Genomic DNA, 20,000 nt, shown 5'->3' with positions numbered 1-20,000 from the left:
CGTGTCTTGCAGATGCAAATTGGGCTTTTAACAATGACGGCAGGATTAAAATTGGCCATGAATTGGGCAGAGCTTGGGTGCTCAGCATTGTTCTGTTGTTTTGGGTCCTTAGCTCTGAATGTTGTGGAGAAGTTATTTGCCCTGTGGTAGAGTCTAAACTGTAGAGGATATAATCTCAGGAGAAGGAATTGTCCATTAAGGACAGAGATGAGGAGGAATTTCTTTTCTCAAAGGGTTGTCAATACTTGGAATTCTTTCCCAGAGAGGGCTGTCTTTTTAAGGTTGAGGTAGACAGATATTTAATCAGGAATGGAATCAAGGGTTCTGCAGAAAAGGCAGGTGAGTGAAATTGAGGACTAATAGTTCAGCCATGATCTCATTGAATGTTGAAGTAGACTTGATGGGCCAAGTGGCCAACTTCTGCTCCTCCATTTTATGGAGTGTTAACCAGAGGACACAGAATGCAGATGAGTGACAAAAGAGCCCAGAACAGGTGACGAGAAGAAATGTCTTAATCCCACAAGATTTTACAATTTGCAATTCACTGGCTGAAATGGTGGTAGAAGCATATTCTCTACTAACCTTGTGAGGAGAATTGGATATATACTGGAAAAGGGAATCATTATAGTGCCATTGGGAAAAATCAAGGCAATGGGATTAAGTGGAAAGTTTTTTTCAAAATCCAGCACAGAAACAATGGGTTAAATGGCCTTCTTCTCTTTTACGTGATTTTATGTTGTGACTTAAAGATTGCCAAAAAATTTATGTACACAATAATGGCACAGGCAGGTGGCAGATACAGTTCAACATGAAAAAATATTAATGATGCATTTTGAATAAATGGAGAAAGTGATTTGTCACTACTTTTTTGTCATTTATATAAATGATTTTGATATGAACAAAGGAGGTATTGCTAATAAGTTTGCAGATGACACCAAAATTGTTGTCATGGCCAGCGAAGAAGTTTTACCTCAGATTACAATGGGATGTTGATCAGATGGGCCAATGGGCTGAGGAGTGGCAGGTGGAGTTTAATTTAGATAAATGTACGGTGCTGCATTTTGGGAAAGCAAATTTTAGTAGGACTTATACACTTAATGGTAAGGTCCTAGGGAGTGTTGCTGATCAAAGAGACGTTGAAGTGCAGGTTCACAGCTCCTTGAAAGTGGAGTCACAGGTAGATAGGATAGTGAAGAAGGTGTTTGGTATACTTCCCTTTATTGGTCAGAGCATTGAGCATAGGAGTTGGGGTAAAAACAATGACTGCAGATGCTGGAAACTAGATTCTGGATTAGTGGTGCTGGAAGAGCACAGCAGTTCAGGCAACATCCGAGGAGCAATAAAATTGACGTCGATTTTACTGCTCCTTGCATGCTGCCTGAACTGCTGTGCTCTTCCAGCAGCACTAATCCAGAATATAGGAGTTGGGGGGTCATGTTGCGGCTGTACAGGATGTTGGTTCGGCCACTTTTGGAATTCTGCATGTGATTCTGGCTTCCTTCCTAACAGAAGGATGTTGTGAAACTTGAAAGGGTTCAGAAAAGATTTTCAAGGATGTTTTCAGAGTTGGAGGATTTGAGCTACAGGGAGAAGCTGAATAGGCGAGGGCTGTTTTCCCTGGAGCATCGAAAGCTGAGGGATCACCTCATAAAGGTTTTTAAAATCATAAGGGGCATGGATAGGATAAATAGTCAAAGTCTTTTCCCTGGGGTGGGAGAGTCCAAAACTAGATGGCATCGGTTTAGGGTGAGAGAGGCAAGGTATAAAAGGGACCTAAGGAGTAACGTTTTCATGCAGAGGTTGGTGCATATGTAGAATGAGCTGCCAGAGGACGTGGTGGAGGCTAGTACAATTACAACATTTAGAAGGCATCTGGATGGGTATATGAATAGGAAGGGCTTAGAGGGATATGGGCAAATGGGGCTAGATTAGGTTGGGATATCTGGTCAGCATCGACGAGTTAGACCAAAGGGTCTTTTTTCATGCTGTGCATCTTGATGACTCTATGGTGCTAGTGCCATATTTGAAAGGTCATTGTTCACCTGACAATCAGTATGCCCCCAACATGGTTTATAACATTTACTATGGATATGGCAGACAGGGAGAATCAATGACCCCTTTGTGGATAAGGTCCTTAAGTTCCTGGGAAACAGAATGGCGAGATGCTCTATGAACTATGACTCTATGACTCTATAAGTGAATTTGGTTTGAAATCGCACAAATCTTGGGAAAGTCTTTTAAAGAATAACATCAAAACAAAGTGGTTGTGATTATCAATGACCAATGATCATAGTCCTAGGATAGCTCTGCTCTGTGTTCATAGCTGAAACATCTTCAACTGTGAAATAACTCCACAGAGGCCTGTATCCCATTGCCAAGTCACCTTTTATTTACACATGGAGATTCCTGGAGTGAACAGGATGTTTGACACTCTTGTTTATATCTGTCAGCCAGGGATCTCTGAATGGACCAGATTAACAGCCACAATCAGGAAACTCATATTCCATGAGGTCCACCTGGCTGACCTCCCCCTCTGAGTCTGAGGACATAGATTGGTTTTTGTTTTATTGCTCCTCCTGGGGCATTTCAGCACCAACTCTGCCTTTGATGTGGGCAGCAACTGACCTCCTGTGCCCGAAGCAGCTTGGAAGAAATTCATTCTGTTCATCAGTCAGCAAAGGTGTTGAAACAACGATATCTGCCGTGTTCATCCCAGATTCCAAGGTATCTTCAGAATTGACAGAAAGAGAAAAACAATGGCTTTCGGAACAGTCCGAAAGGCTGTGGAAGAATGAAGCATGTTTTGTTCCTATATCGTTCGCAAGTTTGCAGCTTTCATATGGTCCATGTGCTTGTTCAGGACCATTGCACATACCCAAACTCTATATGTCACTAGACTGGACACTGTGACGACCATCCCTCCGACACATCTAGGGCTATTCCCATGGTTCCTACACCAAACTTCGTCCCTTGAAGTAAACTGTCTTTCCCACTTAGTAGAATCTTGTATTCGACATTGGTGTTCCTGATGCCGTTTCACCCTCCTCCCATGTCAGGGAAGATCAGATTCAACCTGGTGTGGAGCCTTCTCCACATTAGTAACTCTACTGGAGCCAGCTCTGCAGTTGCATGAGGAGTGTTCCTAAAATCAAATGGGAACCGGGACAGTTTGGTAACTGGTACAGTGAACTTCAAAGTTTGGAATGCTCTTTCTACTAGACTATTGAAGATGGATGGTATGAGTTGTCCTTATATGTCAAATACCATTCATGTTTAGGAAATACTCAAATTCCCTGCTGGTAAATGATGGCCCATTATCTGTGACCAACATTTCTGCTAGTCTGTGTAATGCAAACGTTGCGTGCAGTTTTTCTATCATGGTCTCCATGTTTGACAAATGAACTTTATGCACATCCAGCCACTTTGAGTGTGTGTCCACAGTGATTAACATCATTGAGGCCATGAAAGGACCAGCATAGTCAACATGTAACTGAGTCTAGGGTTTACCCAGCCAGTCCCACGAATGTGGGGGAGTTGCTGGCATTACTTTTTGTCCTTGTTGGCATTCTGGCCACTGTCCCACCGACATGGCTACATCTGCATCCAATCCTGGTCATCAGACATAACATCTCACCAACATGTTCTTTTTGGAAACCCCTGGATGACTCAGTAGCTGGTGGCCACTCTCTACCGTTAGCTGGTCTCTCTGGGTCCTCAAAGGTTTTAATTCTGGGTGTGACAGCTCATTGGTTTCACCTATCACTACCTGCTGTTTCAGTTTTGCAAGGACCAGATCTTTCTGCAGTCACAGTCTGATATTGTTAGCTGTGATTGGAAGTGTCCATGAAATTTAAAACCATTATGGACTCTTCCGGGTCGATAACACTGCCAACAGGAGGCAGCTCAATGCATTTGCATTTGCTACCTGCTTCAAGATGATGTTCCATCTTGAAATTATACACACTTAGTATTAGAGCCCACAGCTGAATTTGGCCTGAAGCTATGGGCGATATTGCCTTGTCCTCCTTAAGTAGACCCAGCAGAGGTTTGTGGTCTGTTATTATTATTACAAGTTAATGTCTGTAAAGGAATTGATGGAACTTCCTGATTCCAAATATAATTGCCAAACCTTTCTTCGCTATCTGGATGTTTTGAGCTCTGCATTAGCCAAAGTCCTGGAAGCATATGCTACTGGGCCGCCTGTGAGTTAATACTACCCCGAAGCTGGAAAGGGAGGCATCGCATGTCACCAACAGATCTTGCTTGGGGTCATAGTGTGCTAACATCTTTGAGGATGATAGCTTTTCTTCACTTTCTTGTAACCTATGGCTTGGCTATGCAACCATTTCCAAGTCTGATACCTATTTAAGAGTTGATGCAAACGTGCCAGGATGGAGGCCACATTGCGTACGAACTTACACTAACAATAATTCACGACCTCAAAGGAAGATCTAAACTCCAAGACAGACGTGAGGGCTGGGGCACCTTTGATCACCCTCAAGGATCATCTTCCAAGGAGTGTAATCCGGTCTTGTTGACTGAGTGATATGTCCTGAATTGCCTTCACTCATATAGTGTTCCCCAAGCTCAGTTGGCCTGGTGAGGGGTCCACCTCCATTGGAATACCCCACAACTTTTATGCTCCACTTGCCATATTCTCCAATGATAAAGCCAGTTGAAGTCCAATTAGGCTTCAGCTAATTGATGCTTTTGCATGGCCAGCACACTGATGGCTGTGCTCTTTTTCTATGTGACCTAAATGTCCTCTGTGGGGTTTCTGGAGATTTTTTCTCACGTCAACTTTGGCAAGAAACATTCTGTAACCAATTGATACCACTACTACTGTGAAGTCTCGTTTTTGCTTGTGGTATGCCTTCAGCACTTAGTGAGCTGGAACACATTTCAACCACTCTTGCAGACAGAGTTATCTGTGCCCTTTCTCTACTCATTGTCAGATTTTTGAGCAGCACAAAGTTGTCCGAGTTATCTCTCAGTTCCTGTTAAAGTTTAGTTACAGCTTGCATAAGATTCTACCTCTTCCACAAGAATAAGATCCTCTTTTTTCTTCTTGATCCACTGCTGCCCTCAAGAGTATAAATGCCTTTACTTGTTGCTTGATAATTCTATAGAAATATCTCATTAGCCAAAGCATAGAGGAATCTTTCTGAGTCTGTTCAATCCAAATAATCTTACCACAGATTGGTACTCACACAATCTGGAAACTCAGTCCCATGAGGTAGTCTGCAATCCTGCTTCACCCCCATGAAACTGCTAATATCTGATATAGGAGCAGCAGTACGTCATTTGGCCACTCAAGATAACTTTGCCACTTAATAGACTCATCTGTTGTTTGATCACAAGTCAGATCTCTGCATTGTCCTGATAGCTTTTCACCCACTTCAGTAACAAGCATCTATTTACCTCTTCCTTAAAATTAGTTGAAGACCTACTCTCATTGTCATTTCAAGAGAGTTGCAAAGAAACTCTGTGGGAAAGTATTTGTCCTCACCTATTTTAAATGGACCATTGCTTATTTTTAAACAGTGATGCCTTTTTCTAGATTCTCACACAAGAGGAACTATCCTTTCCACATCCAACCAGTCAAAATCACTCAGGATCTTATAAATTTCCATTAAGTCTTCTCTTATTCTTCTAATCTCCTGCAGATACAAGCCTAATCTGCCCAATCTTTCCTCACAATACAACTCACCAATAACAGATATTAGTCTGGTAAACATTCTCCGAACTGTCTCAAACACATTTACATCTTTCCGCAAATAAGGAGACCAATATTGTACACAGTGCTCCAGGTGTGGTCTCACCAATGCTCTGAATAACTGAAGCATAACTTCCCTACTTTTCTACCCAGATCACTATACAATAAGCATTCTATTAACTTTCCTAATTATTTGCTGCACTTGCAAACTAGTGATTCTAGAGCATTCAGATCCTTCTGCATGTTAAAGCTCTGAAATCTCTCACCATTTCAATAATATGCTTCTTTTTTCACTCTTCCTATCAGAATGGACAATTTTAGATTTTCCCACATTATACTCAATTTGCCGCATCTTAGCCCACTCACTTAATCCATCTTTATCTTTTTACAGCCTCATTTCGTCCTCTTCACAACTTGTGCTCCTACTCATCTTTGTGTCATCAGCAAATTCAGCAACCACATCTTCCATCTCTCCATTCAAGACATTTACATAAATTGTAAACAGTTGAAGCTTCAGAAACAACCCCTGTGGCACATCACTTGATACATCCTACCTATTTGAAAAAGACTAATTTGTGTCTACTCTCTGCTTCCTGTTAGCCAGCCAATCTTTTAATCCATGCCAGTATGCTACCACCTACACCATAAGTTTTTACGACACTATTCTTATGTAACTCTGTTTAGTCTCCATCAAAGCTCTTGAGATTTTGTGCTCCATTAGTTTGTACTGGAATAAGGACTACTTGTAGTCCTGTAGATGGTGTATTGGTGGCCTTTACAATGAATGAGTCTGGATGGTAAAGTGTTAAAGGAACAGTAATAAGTGACAAAAATAGAAATTGCTGGAAAAGCTCAGCAGATCTAGCAGCATCTGTGGAGAGAAATTAGAGTTAACATTTTGGATCGAGTGGCAGCAAAACGTAACCTCTCTTTAATCCTTTCAAAAACCGCAGTTTGTTCCTGACTCCAATACCGCCAGCACATCAACACCTTTCCTTTCTCACGAGGGGAAGGAAATTCAACATGTCCAAAATGACTGTTACCAATTTTTATAGATGCACCATAGAAAGCATCCTATTTGGTATGGCAACTGACTCTACCCTAGAAATTACAGGGAGTTGTGAATGCAGCCTAGTCCAGACACACAAACCAGCCTTCTATCCATTGATTTTGTATATACTTCCCGCTGCCTCAGGAAAATAGCCAACATAATCCTGACTGTACTCTCTTCCACTCTATTCCATCAGGCAGAACATACAAAAGTCGGACAAACACATACCAACAGATTCAAGAACAGCTTCTTTCCTGCTATTTGAACTGACCTCTCATATATTGAAGTTAATCTTTCTTTGTACCTTCTCTGTTGCTGCAAACATATTCTACATTTTGTTACCCTGATGTAGTTAAGTATGATTTTTCTGGACAGCACGCAAAACAATACTTTTCACTGTCTCTCAGTACATTTGACAATAATAAATCAAGTCAAATACAAAATTGCTATCTTTTTTTTCAAAAACTCTGCCATGGATTGACTATGATTGGTTAAGTTGGCGATAAACTTTTCCACTTAATTTACCAAGCTTAAAAGCACTTTACATCATTTACACATTTCTGCGCTGGAAATTCACCAATGATTCTACTCTTACTTAGATCCTCTGGTGCCTTATTCTTGGAAAATGTGTCCTAGAATTGTAACCATTGTTATGGAGTATTGGCATTTTCCATTTAGTGACGCACTTCTATTCTGTGGTGCAATTAACATGCCCCTGACCATTTGATCAAGTTCCTTCTTCATTAAGTCATGAACTAGTATATTATCCAGATAGAAAATTGTTCCCTGTTTCTCTTCCAAGATTCTAGACATTTCCCTTTAGTCTTTAGTGACACTATCAGTTACAAATCCCAAGTCTGGGATTGGACTTGACCAAAAGCTTAAGTGAACCAGACATATTAACATCATAGTCACAATACAAGGCAAAAGTCCAAACATTCCATGATTTGACTTGATTCCAGAATCAATTCTACCTCTCAACCATCTATGAAGCTCAGATACTCGCTGCATGCTCTGTGGCTGTGGTCTTATGACACTCAATGCTGCCTAAAATAGAGAAGTTCACTTTTTCTTGATGAATGAGTTGACACATAAAATTTAACATTACATATTCTACCAGCAGTCTAGAGACTTAGCTGACTAGCATATTGGGTAAATTGTGGCCAGCCATCTGCATATAACAATGGATAATGGTGCTTTCAGATTGCCTCCCATTCCCTGATCAGTATCACGGAATTCTCATATTTGAGGCAATATTACAATTTGCCAATGGTTCCCTTAAAGTGTACTGCATGCTTATATCAAAACACAACTGGTGGCATGACTAAGAAGTGATTATTATAGCAACATAAACCCCTAAAACAGGGTCACATATTTGCTCAGCAATTACTAAATAGTGTGTGTAGCAAATTTATCAAGTGTGTATTAAATTTATCTCATGCAGAACTATCCCATACACTCTCCATTTGCCTAATGCAACTCCAAATGGCTAAGAAACTTACCAGCAGTCAAGACCAAGCAGGCCACTTAATTGACAGCCCATCCACCAACATTTATTCCCTCTATCACTGATATACAATGGTCACCATATGTACCATCCACACAAAACACTGCATCAACTCACCGAGATTTCTTCAGGATCACCTTCCCAAACAACATCCTCTACTACCTAGAAGGACAAAGGAAGGACAAGAACAGGAATACCATCGCCAGCACGGACATGTCCGTCGCACACCGTTCGACTTGCAGTAAATCGCCATTCTGTCACTGTCACACATTCAAATCCTGCAACTCCCTTCCAAGCTGCATTGTGGGATGTATCTATACAACTGCAACAGTTAAATAAGGAAGCTTACCCACATCTCCTCAAAGACAATCGGTGATGGCCAACAAAAGTCATCATTGTTTTTAACGAAAAACAAATGTTAAAAATTCAAATAGTACTCCTCAAACAGTTAATCTTTGTATGTGACTGCATTCTACACAGTAGAATAGCTTTGTAATGATAGCCTTGACCATTGGGAGAAATCAGGGAAATGATGATTAACAAGCTGCTGACCACTCCACAACAGATCATGAATCAGTGCAACAAATCAATTGAAATAAATATTTAAGTGTTTATTCAGTGTGAAGCAAAATATTTTACTTTTATATATCAGCAATTGTATTGAACATCAAATCTAGCAAGATTCTGAATACCTTGCAGTGTCCCTGCAAACTTTGAAACATGACTCATGCCGATATATGTGCTTTTGCTGCAGACTAGCCTGTCTAGAATATGAGAATTAGGTAGATGTATTAGGCATAGATTTAGGGAAGAAATCATTAACATTATAACAAACAAGCGATAAGCAGGCATGTTTTGAGTAATGGACAAGTCCTTCAGCAGGATTATTTTGTTAAAAGATCCTGACTTAATGCACCAAGCTGCAGACATGCAATTCAGAAGGAATTGCAGAATTTGAACCAAACACGCAAAGATTGTGTGAGGAGTATATCTTAATTATTTTTCCCTGAGGTGCTGCTATTGTTTAATATCCAAACTGATTTTTTTATCATCAGATAGTTACATGTTTTTAGTAAATTTTGTTTTTAATTCATACATGGATGCTGACATTGCTGGCGAGACCAACATTTGCTGCCTATCTCAAGTTGCCCTTGAGAAGGTGATGTGAGCTGCCTCAATGAACTGATGCAGTCCATTTGGTCTAGTCTGACCCACACTGCCATTAGAGAGGGATTCCAGGTTTTTGACTCAGTGACAGTGAAGGAACAGCAATATATTTCCAGGTCAGAACAGTGAGTGACTTGGACGGGAGCTTGCAGTTGTTGGTGTTCTGATGTGACTACAACTCTTCATCCATCCAGATGGGAAATGGCTGTGGGCTTGGAAAGTGCTGTTTACAGAAACTTGGTGAATGTTTTCAGTGTATCTAGTACACACTGCTGCTACTGAGTGTCAGTAGTACAGGTAACGGATGTTTGTGGATATCAAATCAATTAAGTGGGCTGTTTTGTCCTGAATGGTGTCAAGCTTCTTAGTGTTATTGAAGCTGCACTTTTGATTGCGCATTGTGGATAGTGGATAGGTTTTGGGGAGTCAGGAAGTAAGTTACTCACTGCAGGATTCCAAGCCTTTCACCTGTGCTTGTAGCTTCAATTCTTGTATAGCTATTCCAGTTCAGTTTCTAGTAAATGGTAACCTACAGAATATTGATAGTGGAGAATTTGGTGCTGGTAATACCACTGAATGTCAAGGGGTGGTAGTTAGATTGACTCTTAGTAGATATGGTCATTGCCTGGCATTCATGTGGCACAAAAGTTACTTGGCTCATCAGCCTGAACCTAGATATTGTCCAGATCTTGTTGCATTTCAACTTGCACTGCTATCTGAGGAGTTGCGAATGGTGCTGAACATTGTGCAATCATCTTTGAACATCCACACTTCTGACCTTATAATGGAGAGAGGATCATTGATGAAAATGGTTGGACCTAGGACTCTTGCAGAGATGTCCTGAGCTGATGAACCTCAAACCAATATAAGCATCTTCCTCTGTGCCATGTCGAGCTCCCCCATCACAGAGGATGGGGATATTTGTGGAATCTCCTGCTCCAGTGAGTTGTATAATTGTTCACCACAACTCAAGATTGTAGGTGACAGGATTGTAGAGATTAGATCTGATCCAATGGGTAAGAATTACTTAGCTCTATCACTTATTTCCAATTCTGCTTGTTGCACAAGTAGTACTGTGTTTTAGCTTCACCAGGTTGATATCGCATTTTAGGTATGCCTGTTCTCCTGCATCTCTTCATTGAACTAGGACTGATTCCTGGCTTGATGATTATGATGGAGTGGAAAATATGCCAAACTATGAAGTTAAAAATTGTGTTTGAGTACTGAGGGCTGCTACTGAGGGCTCACAATACCTCAAAGTTGGCCAGTCTTGAGTTGCCAGATCTGTTCGAAGTCTATCCCTTTAGCAAGATGATGGTGTTAGTATTGCCTCTAGGATTTGATTCTGTGAGAGTGACTATTTTATGCTATTGCTTGATTAGCCTGTGAGACATCTCACAGAAATCAGGTAAGTTTAGCTAACAGTGAGATGCAAATACCTGAAAACAAAAATAGTTAGCTCGTGTTAGAGATGTGGAACTTGCCATTTGAACTCCAAGGGGAAAACAGTAAATTATTTTCTTGAAGTTGTGAATTGGATTTTTCCATCTTTGCTGAATTTTCCAAGTTTCTTGCCTTTGCTTATACCGTTCAAGGCGACATCAAATTTCAGCCTACATCTCAAAAATATTTCAATGGTTTAAAGTACTTTGGGTTGGCCTGAGACTTCTTGAAAGTGCTACCTAAATGCAAATTTTTTCTTTTTTTGAGCATTTACAGAAAGCTGCTCACACTTCTCAACGTGAGATCAATGAGTACAGCCTCCAGGCATATAATTCACATCCTCTGCTCACAAAGGGCGGCACGGTAGCACAGTGGTTAGCACTGCTGCTTCACAGCGCCAGAGACCCGGGTTCAATTCCCGCCTCAGGCGACTCTCTGTGTGGAGTTTGCACATTCTCCCCGTGTCTGCGTGGGTTTCCTCCGGGTGCTCCGGTTTCCTCCCACAATCCAAAAATGTGCAGGGGTTAGGTGAATTGGCCATGCTAAATTGCCTGTAGTGTTAGGTGAAGGGGTAAATGTAGGAGAATGGGTCTGGGTGGGTTACGCTTCGGCGGGTCGGTGTGGACCTGTTGGGCCGAAGGGCCTGTTTCCACACTGTAAGTAATCTAATCTAATCTAAGTAATCTAATCTAATCTAAATATCTGCTGAGAGCCAACTTTTCGTATTTATTTGAAGAGGACTTAAGATATCTATGTGTGTAGAGTCAAGATAGGTTCCTCCAGTAACATCCTCTTACCAAGCGATGTAAGTCTAACCCTGCTGGATCTTGATATTCTTGATATATATAGTGATACAAATATACTTACAGAGGCCTGACCCATTTGCTACTGTTTTTTGGTCTTCAGAGGTGCCTTCAACGTAGAATATTCATACAACTTTGGAATTATGGTTCTAATTACAGGAGTACTTCTTTGAGTGGGCGCTGCCAGCAGCAAACCTCAACTCCTACCATATTGGTACAGGGAAACGCTTTCAAATCTGGTTCACTAAAACCTGGTGTTGTGTGAATTCTGGACATATTTTATACTGAATTAAACAGTCCTTGAACAATTCAGTCAGAGACTAGGTGCTAGACTTGTTACCTGTTTTGCTGTTTGTGTGCTGGTCTATCCCTATATCCCAATCAAACTTCACTCTACCTAACTTGAACTGCCCAAAGCACCCAATCTGAAATTTGGCAAAATCCAATATCTGGCAGAGGTTTGGTCCTGAGGCTGCTGGTTTTGAGAGTGTGTATCTGTAAGTCACTCAGTATCACATTTTCTGAGATATGTTGCTGTTGGGTGGATTTGCTTACCTTTCCGAAATACAGGGAAAGACAGGTCATTTTTATGGACAGCTTTCATTCCTCCCTGCTATGTATTTAGTAGCCAAATGGCTCTGATTTGTCAGTGCTTCATGAACACAACTAGCTCGGCTCCTTCCAAGATGTCCTGGCATCACTTCAGTCTTATCCTAGAACAAGCATTTCACCTTTATGACTCATTCAGCAGTGTGACCACAATGGTTGGGACCCAATACTTAATGCTTTTTTTTTGTAAACATTAGTAAAATATCCTCTTCACTGTGGCACTTTGAGAAAAGCAAAAAGACTGTCTGATAATTCATTATGGGGAGATTGTTTTTCTAAATAACCTGTTTGTAGATACTCTTACACAGATATAACTGAAATCGTGCCTTTTAGTCTAGATATCAGGGCACTATCACTGTATGAATCAGACATACTTAACAACATTCTAAAATACCACTTAAGTGCAAATAGCAGTATACCTTAATTGATAAAACATGTGACCTGCTTTCAATTGTTTGATTTATTTTAATCCTGAAGAAGGGCTAATGCCCGAAACGTCGATTCTCCTGTTCCTTGGATGCTGCCTGACCTGCTGCCCTTTTCCAGCAACACATTTTCAGCTCTGATCTTCAGCATCTGCAGTCCTCACTTTCTCCTCTGATTTATTTTAATCCCAAGTTACCCATACAGAGATATTTTGGATCAGTTGGATTAGGACAGAAAGATACTCATGTAGTGACAGTCCATACTTTGTTATGAATTGCTACATTTGTGTGATATGTGTAAACTGATAATTAACAATGGGAAATTCTATTGCAGATGGTCAATGTGGGCCAAAGAAGGAAAAAAAATCCAAGTCTTTTCCATAAACAGTGGCCGGGAGCTGCAGAGCAGGAAAGTAATGTCGGAGTCCAAATGCACAAGAAAGTTAAAGCTAGTCAATGAGTACAAAAATGTAATCAACAATTCCACTGGAGTATGGTCTTTAACTCAAAGAGCTGAAATACAATGGGAATGAAACTTTATTTCAGGTGTATAGGGCCTTGCTTCATTAGGAATATGGGATCAATCGAAAGGCTAATCAGCCCCTTGAACCTGTTTTGCCATTCAGTTAGAAACAGATTATTAAATAGTGGAACTGATTCGACAGGTAAGTTGGTCTTCTTCTGTTCCGATATCAATTCCTTTCATAGTTTATTAAAATTACCTGAACTTACTTTTGAGTTACAAATTTCCACTATCCTTTAAGTGAAATTGACGAATCTCTTCACTTTCAGGAACTACATGTCAGGAAGACTATATTAGAATTTATTACCTCTGGAAGATTTGCAGCACATATTCAATGGAAATTGTTTCCAAATAAGCAAACAGTAAGAGTTGGAAAGTAATCTCATGTAGCTACTCCAGTTTTTGGTGGCATGGTGGCTCAGTGGTTAGGAGGGGCACAGTGGCTCAGTGGTTAGCACTGCTGCCTCACAGCGCCAGAGATATGGGTTCGATTCCGGCCTCGGGCGACTCTATGTAGAGTTGCATATTCTCCCCGTGTCTGTGTGTGTTTCCTCCCATGGTCCAAAGATGTGCAGACAAAGTGAATTGGCCATGCTAAATTGTCCATAGTGTTCAGGGATATGTAGGTTAGGTGCATTAGTCAGGGAAAATGTAGGATATTAGGGTAGGGGAATGGCTCTGGATGGATTACTCTTTGAGGGTCGGTGTGGACTTGTTGGGGCAAATGGTCTGTTTCCACATTGTCAGGATTTTATGATTCTTATAATGTTGGTTATGAGCCAAATTTTACGGGATATATTTGTTGCAATCAATCTTCTTACTGGTAACAAGTTGGGAAGGATGACCAGGTGATGTATTCCACAGAATATAAGTTTGCTCTTGAGTAAACAGTGAGGCTTTATTCCATATTCCTTAGAACCAGTTATATTACATCTAAGAAACACGACAGTCTGTTCTGAGACATCAGGCTTGATTTTAAGAGGAAATACACATTACTACCTTAGCTACACGCTGTTAACACTAAGAATAGGCATTGAAGCATTGACCAGAACACCATACAACTCATAGAAAGCTCTTACAGTACTGGTTAGCTCCTCTCCACTAAGTTCTTTTACATCCTATTTGGTGAACCCCTCGTAGAAGGTCCATGTTAAGACTCCATGCACATGTTTCTATCATGAGCTATACTCCATAGCAAGTGTCCTCCTTGCTTCAAGGGGCTGTCAAAGAGAGAATTTTGGATTTTATTCTCACCTTTTACTTTCAAATTGAATTATTAAGATATGCACATTCAATCAAACATTGAGCTAATTACAAATCTGCTTTCAGGTTTAAAGGGAAATCTAGAATAATAAGCAACATGGAAAATTGGTGCACAAAATATTGGCTGAACCTTATCTTTTTATGGCTAAATGTTACTTTCATCAAGTTTCATGGAGGGTTTCTTTCTGCAAAGTCTAATGAGATTTTTCAGTGCATTTTACTAAACACACCTCATGGACCAAGATGTGGTGTCCTGGTGTCCAACATGGAGATCCTTTGGAGCAGGAAGTGAGCTGAAGTCAATAAGTACTTGCTCTGGTGTCTAATTCATGGTGTCCAGTTTGCTTGTAATGAGCGGTACATTAGAAACCTGCATATTAATGAACAGTGATCTGCAGTTAACAGTTAGTTAACAAGTAACAACCTCGCTTAATAGGCAACACACTGCTGACTAGGACGAATCTTACCTTGACACTCGGAATTTAATTAAATGATTCCTGACATGAGAAACACCTTGTTGGACTTCTGCAATTCTGTCTATTTCTCGCCATAGCCTATATCATTCAAAAGTTCTACCCATTGTGTTATATTTATGAGTTATACTCTAATTGTCAAAGCTTGTATTAAAAAGGATCATTGTAATCTGTATCCCTGTGGATAATTTATATTTACTATGCTTTCAACAAGTAACAGAATTACTTCCCAAGAATATATAAAAATTTTAACAAATAATAAATAATAATTTCAAGGGGAAAAAAAACAATATTGTAGCTATTTTTTTTTCCATTCTAGTAATTTTTGTATCATCACAACATAACTTGAATGGCCACTCACATAGTGCTAAATATTTGAGCTAGCATCAAGAGCAGCTGGGAGTATGGTTGCACTGACTGATAATCAAATAGATATTTTTCTGTGTTGCAAATCCTTCTATCTACTGTAATCTGGCTTCATGTTGCCAATTCCATGTTTGCTTAAGACAGCTTTATGGACAGGACAGAATTAGAGAAGCATAGGTATCTCAGAGATATTGAGAGATAAAGAGGGGTGAAGCAATGGAGGGATTTGAAAACAAGAAAGAGAACTTCAAACAACGTTCAGTTCTGAAGAAGGGTGATGAGACCCAAAATGTTGACTCTGCTTTCTCACCACAGATGCTGCCAGACCTGTTGCATTTCTCCAGCAATTTCTATTTTTGTTTCAGATTTCCAGCATCCATACTTCTATTTTTTTTTGTTTTTGAGAATTTAAAATCCAGACTGATTGCCAACAGAGACAAACAATGATTGGTGAACATGATTTGAGACATAATATAAGGAGCAAAACTTACGTTGAGCTTAAATTCAGAGGGGGAGAAAGGGACAACTCTGGCTGTGAAAACAAATAAACACAAACCAAGCAAATCTTTTAAATTTTGTGATAAGTTTGGGTTGTTCTTCACCCTCGAAGGGCTATAACTACTGCCACATGGCTCTCATTTTCACATTTCCTTCCATCTCTTGTGGGACTTTTGACTAGGCAGGTTTTACAATTCTGGCCAGTAACTGCCACAAATAATCATTTGGTTACCGTCAATCATTATTACCATGACTAAGTGATTATTTATAGGTTCAGCAAAAGGTCACCTGTGCAACAGTGCTACAAATTGATTGGCCTCTAGCCAGTAGGATAACAAAACTGATAAAGTGTTACAATTGGATGATTTTGTTGTTTGACTTCTTTCCTTTTTAAGTAGTGGTTGGCAATAAATGCAATTCAAAATTTACATCAATCCAAACTGGGATAAGTTGAATTCCATCAGGATTGGCAAGATTCTGGCCCAATTAAGATGATCTTTTTATTTCAAACAAAAATAATTTTAGGGATGGAGGTGTCACTTGGCCGTGTCAGCACCTTCTTGAACCACTGCTATCCATTTGATGTAGGTACACCCACAGTGTACGGAGTGAATGTGTTCCAGAATTTTGACCCAGCTACACTGAAGGTTTGGCGAAATGTTTCTGAGTCAGGATGGTGAATGGCTTGAAAGGGACTTGCAGGTGGTGGTATTCCCTTGTGACTGCTCTTGTCCTTTGAGATTGCAATGTTCGTGGGTTTGGAAGACACTTTCAAAGTAATCTCTGCAGTGCATCTCGTAGATGCTCTGCAATGCTGCCACTGCATGTTGAGGGAGGGAGTGAATATTTGAGGATATGGTGCCAATCAAACAATTTGCTTAGTCCAGGATGGCATCAAGCTTCTTCAATGTCGTTGATGGTACAGTCATGTTCTTAATAGGCCTCTTGATCCAATAGGAAATCCAAAAATAGCACGTCTTCTAGCCATCTATCTGATTTGTGGCTGCTTTGACAATGTTCTGCGTTCACTTGACCACAGTCTTGTGTGTTCTGTACCTTTATTGAAGCATATGGCTTCATGGATGCCTGCAGTGTGTGCATGAGTCACATGCCAGAAGTCACATGACTGCGGTAAACCAGGAAGGACATTTTTACAGTTCAGTCCAAACACTCAGACAAAACAGGTAAGGCACTGTCATAGCAATAATGCCACTGAGCTGGTAACCAGAAGGAAAGGTTAATGCTCGAGGGACAAAGGTTTGAACCCCAGCATAGCAGATGATAATTAAATACAATAAAATGTGGAATTAAAACCTTGTGTAATGATGATCATTTATCTATTTTTGACTGTCAAAACAAAATCTTATCTGGTTCCCTAATGTCCTTTCGAAAAGTACATCCGCAACCCATTCCTGGTCTAACCTACATGTGATTGCAGAATCACAGCTGTGTCATTGACTATTAACTATCCACTGAAATTCCTAGCCAACCACCCAGTTCCAGGAAAATTAGAGATGGGTAATAAATTTAGGTCTCGCAAGTTGTGCTCACATCCCACTCAATAATAAATATGTCACATTCTGTGTGACTAATCCAGTGTCGAATTAAAATCTTCCTGGGATTCGAGAGTCCCCAGACTTTGAGAATCTATGAGGTGCTTGAGGTTGCTGAGAACTTGTGGGTAAGAATGTTGCCATGATTTTATTCCTTCCTATGTGTTATTCTTATCTAGCGAGAGTGGTTGCATAAATTTGGGACTTCATAACTGGCTCACAAACTTGCTTTCGAGTGGGGCATTTCTGTCATAGTTTGTGTTGCTGCAAAGTATTTTTAGTCTTGAATGTCCCTATCTCTGTAACCACCTCCAGCCCCATAACCTACAACCCTCCAGCCATTGTTGTGATGGCAGAGAACATGCCTCACATAATTTCTGCTTTGTAATGCTTGCAGGACAGTGAGAAACTGCATTGTAACTGCTGCAATGTGCACTACAGAGATAGGGAGGTTTCCTTCCAAGCCCCTTGGTTCATTTCAACTTTTTGTGCGTTTCCAAGCAAATCATGCCAACTTTGTACTGTTGATTCATCATATTCATGATATTTGGCACAGAATTCTTGCTGTTGTACATGTGTATGCTCATCACCATAGATGCCAAGTATGCCCTCTCAATGTTCAATGCTCTCCAATCAAAATTCTGCCAAACTGTGCCAAAAGAAACAGAAGAGAAAGTCTGATTTTATTTTATTTCAAAGTGACATTATTACTTAGTTGTTTATTTGAATGATTCACACAGGCTTTCACCATAATATCGAACAACATTTTTCTTTCACACTTCTTACTTTTAATCCCTGTGTAAATACATTGAGTTATTATTTCATGTTTAGCAACAAACTCATTCTTTTGTTTAAAAAGCCTGGATAAATAGGCTCCTTTTAAAACATAAATTCATTTAGTCTGGGAGAACATTATCTATAAGTGAGGGAATCCCTTTTAATTAACCTTGCTGTGTGACCAACCAAGGTGGGGGGGGGGGGGGGGGTGGGGGGGGGGGGGGGGGGAGATGAACAAGGAATGGTAAGAAGTTCATCCCTCCTCAGCCAAAAGCTGGACAATTTGGGGTATCCTGTCTCAAACTATAATGAATTGGAGACTAGATATAACAGTTGTTTCCAGTCTTTGGAGTGAACATTAACTAATCGTAACGGTTTACAAGGCTTTGGTTCCATGTGATCTGGTATCACTATCAGTTATCTCCTTTGCACATGCTCAATAGCTGGGCTTGAAGTAAAGATATAATTAACCCTTTACACTATAACCCCATGCCCCTCCCCCTAGTTATCTTATGGTAATCCATTTAATCATGAACATTTACCCCTTTATACCAACTTCCTTATACCTCTCTCCTAACAAGTCTCTTTGGCTGGATCTAACAGAGTTCTTGGATCTCTTGGAGGATATAGAAGATGTAAACAGTCTCTTACCATTGTCTCAGAGGGAGAACACATGGTGGAGTGGAATGGAAGCATCTCTGCAAACATGGACGTTTCTGGAAAACCATCAAAACGTGGAAGTGCACCATCGTCTGTGAAGGAATAGACTTCTGGATCAGGATCTATGAGATGTTCCTGTTTAACACTGTGGTCTGTAGGCTACATGGCAAGTTGATTTATTTCACCAAATATTTCTAAGTCTCTTTTTCAAAAGATCAGTCTTGTCCTGCAGGTGCATCTCCATGAAAGTCTTTTGCAAATTTAATGGAAGATTTTTGTTCTTTCTCGAGTGTCTTTTTTCAACATAACAGCGACGCTCTTAATTTGCAGCTGCAGGTTTTCCTCAGCTATCATTGACAGTAATCTCAGGAAATGAATATTATTATGAATGAGAGACTTTTTTCCTCTACAACTATATTGTGCCAATTGTGTAAGAGCGATTGTGTTGAGGAGTTCTGGAAATGTACAGTAGCCTTCCCTTTTTTCAATTTTCAAGCTTGATCTTGTAATTGCTAATAGATGGACTTTTAGGTCAGTAGTCTCTATGAGATAGCTGGATTGTTCTAAGACTTTTTTAGCCTTGATCTATTCAATTTCATATTTGTGCTCAACCTTAAGTTTTGACAAGGCTTCTGTGCCTCTAGAAGTTCTATAGTTTAGTTTTCTTTTTCTTTGTTGAGAGACAGTTTAGATGCTTCCACAGATAGCCACAAGGGCAGCATGGTGGCACAGCAGTTAGCAATTCTAGCCATGGGTGACAGTCTGCGTGGAGTTTGCACATTCTCCCCACTTCTGCATGGGTTTCCTCCCACAGTCCAAAGATGTGCAGGCCATGCTAAATTGCCCGTACTGTCCATGGATGTGTAGGATAGGTTTATTATTCAGGATAAATGTGGGGTTACAGGGATAGGTGGGAGGATTGAGTCTGAGAGGGTCAGTATAGATTTGATGGCCAAATGGCTTCTTTACACACTGTCAGGATTCTATGAGATAACTGATGTGGTTCTGTGTAGGCTTTTGTTAGCATTTTTGTAGGCTGTCAAACTTGGAACTTTGAATGTGACAATGACCACCTTATCCCAGAAGTATGTCTTTTGGTGCTTGGTGGTACCTTGCTCATGCACAATTACAGATTGTCACTTTTGAACTTTCCTTTCTGTTGATTA

General features: G+C 40.3%; 1 long non-coding RNA gene across 1 annotated transcript in view; it reads right to left on the bottom strand.

Annotated features, from left to right (window-relative positions):
• Positions 1-20,000, bottom strand: part of LOC148150136 (uncharacterized) — a 27,557-nt gene that overhangs the window by 5,234 nt on the left and 2,323 nt on the right. Inside the window, exon 2 of the long non-coding RNA XR_015756834.1 lies at positions 18,826-18,926. This is a non-coding gene — a long non-coding RNA (uncharacterized LOC148150136). The remainder of the gene's footprint in view (positions 1-18,825; positions 18,927-20,000) is intronic.

This window comes from Chiloscyllium plagiosum, unplaced genomic scaffold (assembly GCF_037043375.1).
Source record: "Chiloscyllium plagiosum isolate Xiang-an unplaced genomic scaffold, Cpla_swu_hap1 HiC_scaffold_4, whole genome shotgun sequence".
Lineage (NCBI taxonomy): Eukaryota > Metazoa > Chordata > Chondrichthyes > Orectolobiformes > Hemiscylliidae > Chiloscyllium > Chiloscyllium plagiosum.
The sequence above is the reverse complement of the archived record's forward strand: the minus strand, read 5'-3'. Positions and strand labels throughout refer to the sequence as shown.